General features: G+C 47.0%; 1 protein-coding gene across 1 annotated transcript in view; it reads right to left on the bottom strand.

Moving 5' to 3' along the window:
* The window catches only part of LOC144940914 (glucagon receptor-like), a 65,063-nt gene extending 55,237 nt beyond the window's left edge, over positions 1–9,826 (bottom strand). The window contains exon 1 of the mRNA XM_078867419.1: positions 9,689–9,826. The gene's annotated coding sequence lies outside the window, so the exon portion shown is untranslated. The remainder of the gene's footprint in view (positions 1–9,688) is intronic.
* Between the last annotated feature and the right edge of the window lie 4,135 nt (positions 9,827–13,961).

The following is a 13,961-nucleotide window of genomic DNA, read 5'->3' as shown; positions in this document are numbered from 1 at the left end:
AGGACACACCTCCTAGCTAACCCTAGCCTGCCTCAGAGTCCTCCTCTCGTGGACTAGGGGAGGCTATCTTGGCCCGACACTGGTCAGTCGGGCCCGGTACTCAGAGTCCAGACCAACACTGGCTCTGGCCCTGGTACCACGCCACTGGCTCGAGCCTGCGCGGTCCTGACAAGGACGGCGTACCAGGGGGAGACCAGGGCTCTATCTCGGACGTCTTCCGTCTTCTCTTCTTAGCTAACCCAACTCTCTCTAGCCCCCCAATACATTCCCCTTTTATACATCCCCCTCCCTGAGGGGTGGGGCCCCGGGGGATCGTAACGTCCGAAGCGCGGACGTCGTAGAGGGCACCTGCCCGTGCACTGACGTAGCCCCGCCCACTGTGCTAGTTTCCCGTAGGATCCCATACATATCAGCTCGACACATATTTCCTCCGTAAGACCCCTACACATGCACGTGTGTTGAACTTCGTTCGCACCGTAAGTAGCCAACCGTGCTCATCGGAGGTGATCATTTGTGGCCAGGTCGCTTCTGAAAAAGAGCTAGGTAGCTCAGTCAAATAAAAACAGTAAAACAAACATATATTATATAAACGTACAATGTTACTGCAGTTGGAGAACCATCCAAATGCTGAAATATTACACGTAGCAACAATAAACTAAACTATTTATGAGCTAAACTATTTATTTTGATTTCAAGCTTTCGTGACTGCAGGGATTCATATTCTTGGTTCTTTCGGTAAAGTCACGTAGAAGGGAAACAATAAAATAAAAAAATATATTATGTTATTAAAAAAAAATATTATTTTATTGTTTCCCTTCTACGTGACTTTACCGAAAGAACCAATAATATAAACTATTTCTATTTTACCAGGTAAGGATCAGTGAGCTTATAGAGCTCCTTTTCAGAAGCAAACTGCCCACGAATGATAGCCCAATGAAGTAGCTTATCATGTATACATTTATTCCAGCTAAGGACTCTAAGCGCATGTTCTAAATGTGGAGGGAAAACCCGAAGGACCTGGTTGAAAAATCCACGCGACCACGGGGATCAAACCCACGACCTCTTGTAGACCAAACGAGGTAGTTAACATCTCGCCACCTGTGCGTATGTTGAACTTCTTTCGCATCGTACGTAACCAACCGTGGCAATCGGGAGGTACGGGGGAAGGACAACAGGACCCTGCTGAACATGAGTTGTGAGACTCCGTGGGGCTTTCTTGGGTAAACAAGCAAAGTGGTCTTAACAATCAAATAATATGAACGTTATTTCCAGTAGCTGTAACGGACAGCTTTGGAGTGGACTGTCCCCCGTTATCTTTTACGGTACCATAAAGGGTAATACAGGTATTGTTTTTGTTAGATCTCGTAAATATATAAATGTGTCGTTAAACCCACCACCACCTGACACAGCCAATTAGTAACGTTTTTCATGTGCACAGAACGTGCCAATTCGTTACTAGTACAGCACCATCGGTGTTCATCTTCTTGGTTCTTTCGGTAAAGTCACGTAGAAGGAAAATAATAAAATAATACAAATAAAACATAATAAAATAATTCTCACGACGTTTCGGCCACAACGCAAGCAGCCGTCTTCAGGTGGAGAACAGGTCTGTCGAGAAGGCAGAGTCTGAATGTCGTGAGAATTATTTTATTATGTTTTATTTTTATTATTTTATTATTTTCCTTCTACATGACTTTACCGAAAGAACCAAGAAGATGAATCCCTGCAGTCACGAAAGCTTTAAATCGAAACACCATCGGTGTGTTGGAGAGCAAATCCACAACATTTACAATTTGAGCATACGACGTTTCGCCAATAATTACAACTAGCCTCAGCAGGCGACATCCAAATTTGTGACCGTCGCCTGATGGCTGTCGCCTGGTGAAGCTAGCTTCTGAGACCGGACGAAAATTGGGTGCAACATTCCAGACGATTCGTGTCACACATCGGCCAATCAATGAGCATAAAGTGTCGCCAAATAAATGAAAGGTCAACTGGGTGGCGCGCGTGCGCGCGTGCGGCCTCGGTTACAGCCTGCGAGAATGTGGGTTGGAATTTGATTCGCGGGTGTGCGGATGAGAAGTGCGCGTGGAAGGGAAGCCATCACGCGGAGGAGATTTGGCGGATGAGAAGCCCGGAGTGTCCGTGATGAGTCGGGACACCGTGAAGAATCAATTTGACACGCCGCAGGAAGGCGCGCGATACAGAGCCTTTACATTTCAACTAATGCGAGTGGCGCCCGCGCGCACTTCATTCGGGAAAATTGCCTATAGATCGCCGTAGAAAGACAGACCGGACGCCAGACCCTGTCTGGAAAGAGAAGATGCAATCCAAAGGCTAATAAACGCACGGCGTCACCGAACAATATTCCATGGCGAGGGTGGCGGGGAAATATTGCTCGCGCTCGGCTGTATGTATGTACGGCGAACTTCTTTCGCGCCGTACGTAGCCAACCGTGTTAATCGGAGGTGCGGGTGAGTGGTAGCTTTCAGACGTTAAACATATTGATAATTCATCGTCTTTATCAATGAGCTTTGAAGGCCTCTACACTTCACGCTGTTTAGCGTGTCACTTTGCCATTGACGTTAGCCGTAGCCGCTAATCCAACTCAAGACATGAGACAATATGAAAGGTATGATGAGTATTGAGTGCAAGCTGTTGACGCAATTATAATAAAGTCAATATTATTCCACGGTCTGTTTTGGCACAAAACGGTGAACAAAAAGAAATGTGTAATTCGACCTCTGCGCCTTCTGGGCCAATGTGTGTTTGTTTGCAGTGTTAACGGTGGCAAATTCTGGACAGGTTTCCACCTTCAGGGTTTCGTCAGCAGAGACAGGTTTGTTGAATACTGTTGCTTCATGTTGTAGGCGAGAGATTCGCGAACACTTATGGCAGAGACCACGTGATTTAAAAAAAGAATCATTCAGCAGTTAATAAACTTCAACTTTGCTCGAATTGTCATTCAGTTTTGCCGCAGTTTCCCTCGATCGTCGTAAATTTCGCCGGCGATTGTTTTTTGGCGCGGCCAGAGTAGCAGGAGAGATTAAACCCCACGGTCACGGTGCATCACGAACAGGCGCGTGTTGGTTTTAGTTTCCCGGCGTGCGCGAGTGAAGGACAACGGGAACTGAACACAAAAGGCAGTTCTCAATAAATTCTACCCTCTCCCCCCCCCATGGAATGGATGGTAGCATCTAAGTAAGTGTAAATTTAAGTTTTAGAAAAACTTAAACAATCAGACACTGAATTTAGATTTAAAGCTTTCGTGACTGCAGGGATTCATCTTCTTGGTTCTTTCGGTAAAGTCACGTAGAAGGGAAATAATAAAATAATAACAATAAACCATAATAAAATAATTCTCACGACGTTTCGGTCACAACGCAAGCAGCCGTCCTCAGGTGAAGAACAGGTCTGTCGGAAAGACGCTAAATTATTTTATTATGTTTTATTTTTTATTATTGTATTATTTCCCTTCTACGTGACTTTACCGAAAGAACCAAGAAGATGAATCAGACACTGCATCTGCTTCATCTGTTGTTGTGTTTTTTTTAAAACACACTACACAACGCCTCTACGTAAAAGACAAAAGTTTGTCTTTACATACTTATCTTCAGTCTCAAGGCCGGTGCGTTATGTCTACAGCACTGGGGTCAATTCCAGCAAAAGAAAAACTATCAACGAGTTACTTGTGACAGTGGGATAAAGATTACTTTTGACAGTAGGATGAAGGTAAGTACTGCAACGGCGGTCGCGTGTGTGCGGGACAAGGTGTCCCTGCTTTGGTGACAATCCAACCAATGGCATCAATTAAATTGACAAGTCCAGCGAGAAACCAACACGGGGAATTTAAATAGGGGGTGGTGGTGGTGGTGGGGGGGGCGTCGAACAGTGGTGCAGTGATGCAAACTCGAGCAGCGGATTGCACTGCACGCGGTGATGTGAGTTGGATTGCCGGTCACGCACGACGCTGCCCAGCGTGGTGAAGTATGGTCAAATAACTCAATATAGCCCCCCATGACCGACGCGGCGATCGGAGGTCTTCATCCAGCAAAGTGGATTGACAAAGGGCTGTAGATCAACGATGTGCTTATATAAGTATTACTATGTTGTATTCTACTAAGAGAGGGGAAATCGCTGCAAGCCTAATACTGCATCTTCTTGGTTCTTTCGGTAAAGTCACGTAGAAGGGAAGTAATAAAATAATAAAAATAAAACATAATAAAATAATTCTCACGACGTTTCGGCCACAACGCAAGCAGCCGTCCTCAGGTGAAGAACATGTCTGTCGATAAGACAGAGTCTGACTCTGTCTTATCGACAGACATTATCGACAGACATGTTCTTCACCTGAGGACGGCTGCATGCGTTGTGGCCGAAACGTCGTGAGAATTATTTTATTATGTTTTATTTTTATTATTTTATTACTTCCCTTCTACGTGACTTTACCAAAAGAACCAAGAAGACGAATCCCTGCAGTCACGAAAGCTTTAAATCGAAACCTAATACTGCAGTTTAATATCTAATGTAAACAATAGTAATTCTGGTTTCTCAGAGGCGATACTTTTGATTCGAGGAACGAGTTGAGGATTAGAGAACGCTCGCAGGCTAGCGGTGTCGTTTAAACTGTTAAGATAATTATGCGGGCTTGGGCAGGAAAACTAAACTAAAACTATTTATTTTTATTTTATTTCACCAGGTAAGGCCCACTGAGCTATATAGCTCATTTCAGACGCGATCTGGCTATCACAAATGATAGCTCAACAAAGTGGCCCATCGCGTGGAAATTGGTAGCAGACAATCACTCTAAACGCATATCGATTCTAAATGAGGAGGGGGAAAACCCGGAGGGAAAATTTTCAGCAGAAATCCACGCGACCACGGGGGAGAGTGGCACGAAAACTCCACATACGAAAGGCGTCAGGGTCGGGATCGGACCCACGACCTCCTGCATACCAGGCGAGGTAGTTAACATCTCGAGAGCTTGGCGGCTGGGTGTTCGCTCCGCGTGCAATTCGTTGCGTGCGCGGAATCGTGAGAGTTGTCGACTGATGGGACCTCCTTTGCCAGTACCAAAATATACTAATAGGGTTTTCCCCCTTTTTTCTGGCAACAAAACTGACACCTTTTGCAAGGAATCATGCTTACATTAACCACAATACTTGCAGTCAAATGCAAACAAAAAACAATACTCTGATAATTTATGCATTGTCTTTGACATACATTATCAGAGTATTGTTTTTTGTTTGCATTTGACTGCAAGTATTGTGGTTAATGCAAGCATGATTCCTTGCAAAAGGTGTCAGTTCTGTTGCCAGAAAAAAGGGGAAACCCCCTATTAGTAGATGTCGACTGCTTGATGAGGCCTTCATCCAGCGGTGGATTTTGGCGTGGCTGCCGCTGTCTCCAGATGGAGACCGTTCAAGTAACGCGAATTATTAGGAGCCCGCATTTCGCCTGCGTTGAGTGAAAATGCTGCTGAATTGTAATTTCGAACCAAACACAACGGTTCGCCTCCCCCCCCCACCCCGACCCCCGAAGGAATGCAAGGCCGTTGTTGTGCTCCTTTGTCGCATTGATCGGCAGTTTAGTTTTGTAAAGGCAAAAGCCCGAATGGAATGCCGCAACAGCGCTGCATCCACGTCTCTCCTCTGGAGGCGACACATTTTTTTAAGTGCGAACATCCACGGCATGCGCCCCCCCCTCCCCCCACACCGCTCCTCCATTGTTAAGCTCCAATGTGACTCAAGCCGCGCGCAGCGAACGAGTGGACTTAACCTTTCCCCCCTCCCTCCCTCCCATTACAATTTCTCCCTTCCGCTAAATGTAATAGCAATTATACGCTCGCTCAATTGCTTCGATCACACCACCACTTCTAATATCGAAAGGAAGCACACCCCTGGAAGGGATCTGTGGCCGACACTTCTACGCTAGACGTTTTGGAAGAGGTTCGTTTGTGTTTGGTTACCCCACACTTTACCCCACCGCATTCGACTTATTAACATTTTATTTTATTTTACCAGGTGAGGCCCCACTGAGCTATGTAGCTCTCTGTCAGAAGCGACCTGGCCACCACAAATGATACAGCCCAACGAACGTGGCTAATCGTCAACACGTGGAAATGCATAGCAGGCAAATACTCAAAAACGCTCGATTCCCTAAATGTAGAGGGGGAAAAAAGCGGAAGACGGAGAAAAATCCACGGGGAGAGAAAGAGAGAGAGACACGCAAACTCACACATATACAGCAGGCGTCAGGGTCGGGATGGAACCTCCTTAGTTAACATCTCACCTTCTGTGGCGCCTACCGTTAATACCCGTTTTGATTGCTTGCTTGGACGAAGAAGGGGATATTTTTTTTAAAAACTAAAAACTGCCCGACTCTTGTAATTCGCACGCCTGGAGATCGGATCGAACAGGCAGCTCTAGAGAGCCCGCTCTACAGAAGGTCGAGTGTTTTTGGCCTACTCTTCCACGCAGGTGAGAGAGTGTGCACACTTTACCACTGGCTTATACCCCCCCCCCCCCTCGTATTGCTGAGTGAAGAGAGGTGGGGCACGGGTGGGGGGTGGGGGGAGTCATATGAGAAACTGGTGCCATTGTTTCAGCTGCCGTACCCGGAGATCGAACCGGCGACCTCTGGATTAAGTCCAGTGTTGGTGGTCGTGATGCCACGGCATTGTTCAGAATTAGAATCAGAATGGTTATTCACAGTGTCCAGTATGGGGCACGCGGGATAAGAACGTCACAACGACAAACAGTACAACAACATGATAGCCGTGCAGAGTACAAGAAAGGTGAACAAAAATCACCCAAACACGTACAAATACAACGAAACCATCCCCACCCTAATCTTGATTTGAAGCTTTCGTGACTGCCGGAATCCATACTCTTTGCTTCAGCAGTGTTCTTGCTGTGGTTGTCTCACCTGATGACGATTGCTTGTGTTGCGATCGAAACGTCGTGATCTATTATTTTTTCTACCTATACGTGACTTTACCGAAAGAACCAGGCAAAGCTCACCGAGGTATTCACTGATTTTTGTTTTTTAGAAGCGACCTGACCACAAATGGTAGCTCAGCAACAGCGGTCCGTCGTTATTTGGTCACTGAGGTCACTCTTCAAGCACACGTGGACTACGTCCTACGCGCATGTATGCTGAACTTCTTTCGCACCGTACGTAGCCGAGCGGTAGGAGCTCTCACCCGGTTAAGCACACACAACACACACACACTAGCGCTTGACCACGTTTGTAAAGTGAAACGGTTTAACCGCACGGGGAAGTGAAAGTCAGGGGAACACGATGAAAAAAAAATTAACGCATGAACACGCGACAGCACTTGCATAAACCAACTAATGAAAAGAGTAAACGAGCCCAATTGTGGAATGCAATGTCCCAACAATGACGGAGTACAATAATGGGGTACATACACCGCCCAGCAGTAGCGTGAGACATTTCAGGCCTGAACTGTTGTGTTATGTTACCTACAATTGTATTTCGATTTAAAGCTTTCGTGACCGCAGGGATTCATCTTCTTGGTTCTTTCGGTAAAGTCACGTAGAAGGGAAATAATAAAATAATAAAAATAAAACATAATAAAATAATTCTCACGACGTTTCGGAGGCAACACACGCTTCCGTCTTCAGGTGGAACCGTCACAGCACGATATCTGTATCAAGTACAGCTATCGTGCTGTGACGGTTCCACCTGAAGACGGAAGCTGTATCAAGTACAGCTATCGTGCTGTGACGGTTCCACCTGAAGACGGAAGCTGTATCAAGTACAGCTATCGTGCTGTGACGGTTCCACCTGAAGACGGAAGCTGTATCAAGTACAGCTATCGTGCTGTTCAGGTTCCACCTGAAGACGGAAGCTTGTGTTGCCTCCGAAACGTCGTGAGAATTATTTTATTATGTTTTATTTTTATTATTTTATTATTTCCCTTCTACGTGACTTTACCAAAAGAACCGACAAGATACAATTGTATTGTAACTGACATATTATATAGAGCAACGTCTGCGCTTTGCCTGCTTACTCATTCCATTGCAAATACTCCCGGAAGGTCCCGTGTGGCGAGGCTAAGCGTGGGTCACTCACACCTCTCCCAAGGCGTCTCACAGCGCGTGGAAGAGTAGGCCAATTACCCTTCTAGAGGGGCGGTCTAGGGCTCACTCTCTCTCTCTCTCGTAGTGGAGGCCTCTATACAATTGCAGGTCTGCACTTTTACCTTCGCTTTTCAGAACGTCAAGGCTCTATGTCATTACAACATTAGACATACGCGTGATATCATTATAGATCATTACGTTGTTATAGGCGTACGTTTTTCACTGATGGTAAACGCACAGACATGTATTACGTACACTGCATATACTGTTCTGTGCATGATATATATAGTGAGTGCATGCAGTATAATACATTTGGAATAATTCACAGGCGTTTGTCAATCCACTGCTGGATGAAGGCCTCCTGACGAGGTAGCAGCTGCGAGGGAGGGTTTTTTGACCATACTTCACCAAATTTCGATGTAAAGCTTTCGTGACTGCAAGGATTCATATTCTTCTTGGTTCGTTCGGTAAAGTCACGTAGAAGGGAAATAGTAAAATAAATAAAAAAATTCACACGACGTTTCGATTGCAACACAAGCAATCATCATCGGGTGTGAAAACCAAAGCAAGAAATGTTTTGAAAAAAGTGACTTTACCGAAAGAACCATACTTCACCACTTTGATTAGTGTGGGGATGCCTTCGTCCGGCAGTCGATTGTCAAAGGGCTGCGTGAGCGTTCATTCATCTCCGTCGCCGTACGTGTGCTGAACTTCTTTGCCACCGTACGTAGCCAAGCGTGCTAATCGGAGGTGCGGGGTAAATCGGATTACAAATGTGTAAACTTAACTCTCTCTCTCTCTCTCTGCGTACCTTTATTTATTATTATTTTTTATAACATTATCATTTTACTCACTAAAACACGCACGTCGTCACGTATCATTAAAAATCACTTTTTGTTAAATTCTTTTTTACTTTTTTACACACATATACTACTCAGTACTGTCTACTCAAATTCTACGTGAGCATTTCCAGTAAAATGCATATTGAGGGTGTTAAAATGTCACGTAACTACCGTACAGTCCGGATTAAAAGACGCTCCCGCAAAGTAAGATGAGCAACGCAACTTCGTGCCCGGTCCTCGTGTGACGTGTCAAATCATGTCACACGTGTACCGGATTATAAGACGCACACCCCCCCCCACCCCCGATCAAACGTTTTACTTTAAAAACACGCGGGGGGGGGGGTTAAAACGTGCGTCTTCTACTCCGGAGAATACGGTAAATGTTTGCGCAGTGTGTGTGTCCGTTCGATAAAATGATCCCTCGCACCATACAGCCGTAGTACGTAACGCTTCCCCAATAACAAACTTGCAAACAATAACAACGCCGTGCAGACATACCTAACTCGAGCACTTGCCCACAAGTGTTAACACTCTCCAACGAGTTGACCCGGACAAATAAAATGTTCACCGCCACTGGCGACCGGTCGCATCATCCCAGCGTGCCCCAGTCCATCACCGACGCAGAAGAACAATTTGAACGAAACATCGCCCGCCGTCAATCGCTCGACCAATCATCGCCGCGGTGCCGATAAAACGCGACCCTCGTCTCGCTTTAACGCGCCGAGGGAATTCGAAACTCGCCTCGCCGCAGACGTGAAAAGCCTTGCAACTCCGACGACTCCTTGTCGAGGAAGCACAGAGGCACGCAACGCACGCGCTGGGCTCTCTCTCTCTCTGCGCGAGGTGGAGTAGGAGGAGGAGGAGAGGCGGTAACCTCCCTCCCCTCCGCTCCGCTGGCTCGAACCTCTCGGCTCGCGGGCGCTGATTATTAATAATAATAGAAATGCCTCAAGTCTCCGCGACCCACGCTCCGCGACCGTCACCTCCTCCTCTTCCAACGCCACCATCACCTCCTCCACCAACGCCACCACCACAACCTCCTCCCTGCGAGCCATTCGGCTCTTGAATCGGGTGCAACCGCAACAAACAAAAACAAGAAAACATCTTAAAATGACTACATGCAACAGAAAAATCTAGGAAAAAACAGCAAAGTCTTCCAGAAAAAGCACCGTATGTCAATGCTGTGTGCAAAAATTCCAGTGGAATGCAAGTCAAACAATAACAACTATAAGACAATTTAGATTAAAGTTATCAGTCTAACTCTCTACTACAACAAACACATATGGCCAAACCAAAACGTTTTCGAAATGACCAAAATAAATCTATAAAAACAATGTAACGGTGATCATAGGAACTCTGATTCAAATTTAACAATACACGATATACATGACATGTACAACCAAACTTTGCAGCCATAGAGCTGGCAGCATGAGTCACTCCATAACAGCAGGAGTATCAGCAGGAGTATAAAACATTTTCAATGCACCTTTAAAGATCAGCACACTATCATCAAAACTCACACTGTGTGCGTATACAGTGTATGTGTGTGCATGCATATACTGTGTGTGTATGCATATACTGCGGTACAGTGGCTAGTCGGGAGCGGTGGCGCAACGGTTAGCGCACCGCGCTACGAACCCGGCGATTCGAGTTCGATTCACGACCAATAACAGTAATTCAGAGATTTCGATGTAAAGCTTTCGTGACTGCAGGGATTTATCTTCTTGGTTCTTTCGGTAAAGTCACGTAGAATGGAAATAATAAAATAATAAAAATAAAACATTAAATAATTCTCACGACGTTTCGGCCACAACGCAAGCAGCCGTCCTCAGGTGAAGAACAGGTCTGTCGAGAAGACAGTCTGGGGTGTCTCATTCAGACTCTGTCTTCTCGACAGACCTGTTCTTCACCTGAGGACGGCTGCTTGCGTTGTGGCCGAAACGTCGTGAGAATTATTTTATTATGTTTTATTTTTATTATTTTATTATTTCCATTCTACGTGACTTTACCGAAAGAACCAACAAGATAATTCAGAGATAATGATCTGCACCGGTCCCCCTGCCTCCCCGAGGTCAAATCGCCCTTAAACATTCGTAGCTGGTGCGGTGTGAAAGCATGGGGGGGGGAGACAAAGGCGGTCGGGCGTGGTGCTAGCCACCTACCTAGTTTGTTTGGTGTGTGTGTGTGATGTGTGCACGCCAAAACTCCACGTGACCTCGAAGTCGACATCGCCTGACACAATCGCTGTGGTGACCTCACCGCCCTGAGTCTCGTTGTTGCCTGGCCGCCCCCCCTGGTACGTGTTGCGTGATGGTGTTGGAACGATCGATCAAAGCGAGCGACTCGTAGACACTGATGTTGACGTTCCAGCAGCAGCAGCAGGAGCGGCTTTATAATTGCGCATCGAGATTGCTGAGCCTGATAATTGTGGCAGGAGTCGCGGAGTGGTGAATCATCGCTGTGATGATTCCGCCTCCTCCTCCTCCGTCTCCTGCTGCTTCTTCTCTTGTGAGTCATCTGTCCCACGGTTCTGTTCTGGGTGACGACAGTCGGCCGCACACTGCCGGAGACTTTTGTTGTTGTTGTTGTTGTTTTCAGTGATCACAATCAGAATATTTTATTCATGCTGGAGGAATCCGATGAGCTGTAAAGCTCTTTTCCACAGGTGTCCAGTCGGATGCCCAATTTAACATGTGTGCAACATCATCATCGTCATTATCATCATCATTATCATCATTATCATCATAATTATCATCATCATCATTATCATCATCATCATTATCATCATTATCATCATTATCATCATCATTATCATCATTAGCATCATTAGCATCATCATCATCATCATTATCATCATTATCATCATCATCATCATTAGCATCATTAGCATCATTATCATCATTATCATCATCATTATCATCATCATCATTATCATCATTATCATCATCATCAGGTATTCCCGTCAGCCACTGCTGCCATCGTTCGTGTGCCGTGGATGCGATGTATGGGGGTTGAGGAGGGCAGCCAGGAATCTTCTGTGTCGGGTCTTTCCGGAGGTGCGCCGAGCGATCGGAACTCGGCTCATCCGTCATTAGATTTGTCTCACCACTGGGAGAACGTTACAGCGGGAGGGGGGTGTGTGGGAGAGAGGGGGTGGGGGTCCTTAGTCTCCATAAGGTTGGGATGCGGGGAGGAGAGGGAGTTTCGCAAACAAATCAGGAGACGTCAAAACATTTGTCGTGCAGGTGCACGGCGGGGCTCGCCGGTCGATCCGGGGCTTCTCCTTGCGAGGGCTTTTGCTGCAGCGCTTGGTCCAGCCCAGATTCACAGCTTCACCAGCTTACAACGATTCGCCCTTCCACGTCGAGACTTGCTGTCCGTGCGGTGGCACAAGCAACCGCACGGACAGCCAGCCCCTGGCTGCGGATCGCTGCGATCACCACCAACTCTTCCTCTCGTGTTACAGGGAGGTGGGTGGGGGGGGGCACGCGTGGTTTCAATTTCTCACTCGATACTTTGCGGGACTTGCATCAGCAGCGTAAGGCACTACCACGAGGCGAGCGCAAGGCAAGCGTACCGAGATGCTCAATTGGTTCGTGTCTCACGCTGGCAGTGGCTCTGCGATATCCCCTTCCGCGTACCGTTCTCTAACACTCGGGGGCTTCATTTCTCACCCGATATACTCCGGAGCACTGCTTGGCTGGCTTGGGGTAGGCATTTATCGGCGTAAGACACTACAACTCGACGACGCGGTACGCCTTTCCATACTAATCCTCTATTATGGTGCCCCGTATAAGTATTCCCAGAATCCGATGAATAGGTCTATAGACATCATGTGCATTATCACGAGGCCGACATAAAGCCAGTGGCACATGAAGGGGGTGTGGGGTTAGATAGATCAGATAGGGAGAGATTGGGGGGGGGGGGGGCGGGGGACAAGGTGGAGGGGGTTGACAGATCCTTATTTTGCTTGCGTACGGCAGCAGCAATGTGCTCGGGAGCTAACTGCCCAATGTCGAGGTTTTTGATGGCCACGACGAGAGGGCATTAGGAGAGGAGTGTTCGTGTCGTTGTGCGATCCCTCCTGTAATGTGAGGATATATCCGGGTCGCTGACAGATCACAACTCGTTACGATGATTGGCTCTGCCGGTCCTGGCCCATAGCCAATGGGGGGAAGCCTAGGGGCGTGGCCCTGACGTAATGGGAAGGTGACATCTGTAAGTAGAGGATTGGTTCTGCTGGCTTTAGCCACAGCCAATGGGGAGACGAGTCAGGGGCGTGGTCCCGGGAGCCTACGATGGAGTCTGGAAGATTCTATAGAGGTTAACCAGGATTGGTGGAAAGGTACCACGTGACCCGGGTATTAAATAGGGGTGGAGACGAACAACGCGTGGTCAGAACTGGAACGAACGGAGGGAGAGGCCACGCGGGAGCGGGGGTCCAGGCAGCCACGTGGCTGCGCGCGTCTCTCTCTCTATCCCTCTCACGCTGTCTGTCAGCAGCGTGAAGGAGTGTTGTAAAGAAAGGCAAATAAAGACCGGATTCCAGAAGTCGCTTCCACGACCTTTATTACACTCCGTTGAAGGCCACGCAGGCAGACTGCGAGAGTTTACAATATGGGGCGACGGCTGTTGATAGCTCATGCAGCTGTTCAACACACACATTAAAGTAACAATTGCTGGTGTTTTTAGATGTTCATTGGATAGTCGTTGACCCGGTGTGTGTTTTGTTTATTCTCACGGGTAACCGGTTAAACAAAAGCGCCTAAGTAATTGGTGGTAATGACACATTCTGTGACGTCCTGCTTATGGCACACGTGCTCTTGCGTGTATAAAGCGAGTTAGTAGTCTTAGCACAGTCGCCAAATATTGCATTGAAAACTACATCCTTTTAATTTTTCGCTTAGTTTTAGACTTCAATAATGAAATAAACCCCGTATACAGTAGACATAATTAATCAGTTTCGCTGCCGTAAAATCTAAAATGTGCAGCACGGCATATGGAAAAGAGCAGC

The sequence above is a fragment of the Lampetra fluviatilis genome, chromosome 23, assembly GCF_964198595.1.
Source record: "Lampetra fluviatilis chromosome 23, kcLamFluv1.1, whole genome shotgun sequence".
NCBI lineage: Eukaryota > Metazoa > Chordata > Hyperoartia > Petromyzontiformes > Petromyzontidae > Lampetra > Lampetra fluviatilis.
The sequence above is the reverse complement of the archived record's forward strand: the minus strand, read 5'-3'. Positions and strand labels throughout refer to the sequence as shown.